Consider the following 1183-nt stretch of genomic DNA (forward strand, 5'->3'; position numbering starts at 1 on the left):
GTATGTGGCGTCATGTGTCGTCGCGTCTCGCGTCTCTTTTTTCGCGTGAAGTTAGCCGCACACGGAAAACAAATGCCGCTCCCCCATTTCGATCGCATTTTGTTCGCAATCTCGGTGAGTCTACCGACGTGATCAGACGTGTTGCGTCATTATTTTGAGGAAGTGTAACCGGCTTCAAACGCGCATTTGAGTTCGTTACTTTTTTAGACTTTCGTATTCTGCATGTTGATTTTTGTTACCGCATATAGCGGCATTTTCAATTCTGGCCGTGTCGGTTCTGTGTTAGAGTCGGAGCCATTCTCGCGCGAAGAAGACATTTCATTCGCGAAATGCGGCGAAATAGACTGTCTCTCAGACAAGTGGAAATGCGCGATCAAATATGGTAATTAAAATCTATATAATACCTGAATATATAACTTAAATATATATTTTCATACGCGATATTTAACTATCGCGTGACTAGATTCAGTAATCGCATATTAATAATCCGTTCAAACGCGTATTTCGTAAAATTTGTTTGCCGAAGGTGTAGCTTAAATAATTGATGAGATTTCCGAATATCAATCTGCAATACGGAAATAATTATGAAAGAAGAGCGTATATTACAATATACGATAGCTCTTTGCGATTGTTATTTCCGTATTTCGAGCATCAGATATATTTCGAAATACGGAAAATTTATGAACGCGACGCCGAGAGAAAGAAGTGCAACGTCAATGCCGCGTCGTTTGCGTCGCCTTTGGTACGCGAAGTTAACCGCGCAAAAACAAAACTGTCTCGCTTTCTTAATCTTAACTACGATTTATTTACACATTTCGATCTGTAAATGAAGCGCAGAAATAATTAAGAGATGAGATTGGCATCGATCAAATGATAATTGAAACTTATATTAAATCTATATTTGTCGTTTATTGTAACACTTTGCGCAATTATAGATTCAATATTCATTAACAAAAAGACGCGCTTTGCCACCGTGTCGCTCTTGAAAATTAATAACGCGAGAGACGAAATCACTTCGATATATTAATTGCATTTATGTTTTATTTGCAGAATGCGACGAATACGAGATGGTTGGCTCAAAATGATTGCTGTCGCGATTTATTAAATTGGTAAATAAAATTTATATTAATTTTATATCTAATTATTAAAATATCAAATAATTTCTTGTAATATAGTTTCCGCA

General features: G+C 36.8%; 1 long non-coding RNA gene across 1 annotated transcript in view; it reads left to right on the forward strand.

Annotated features, from left to right (window-relative positions):
* The window catches only part of LOC108745998, a 2949-nt gene that overhangs the window by 504 nt on the left and 1262 nt on the right, over positions 1–1183 (forward strand). The window contains exon 2 of the long non-coding RNA XR_001939130.1: positions 1051–1109. This is a non-coding gene — a long non-coding RNA (uncharacterized LOC108745998). The remainder of the gene's footprint in view (positions 1–1050; positions 1110–1183) is intronic.

This window comes from Trachymyrmex septentrionalis, unplaced genomic scaffold (assembly GCF_001594115.1).
Source record: "Trachymyrmex septentrionalis isolate Tsep2-gDNA-1 unplaced genomic scaffold, Tsep1.0 scaffold16, whole genome shotgun sequence".
Classification (NCBI taxonomy): Eukaryota; Metazoa; Arthropoda; class Insecta; order Hymenoptera; family Formicidae; genus Trachymyrmex; species Trachymyrmex septentrionalis.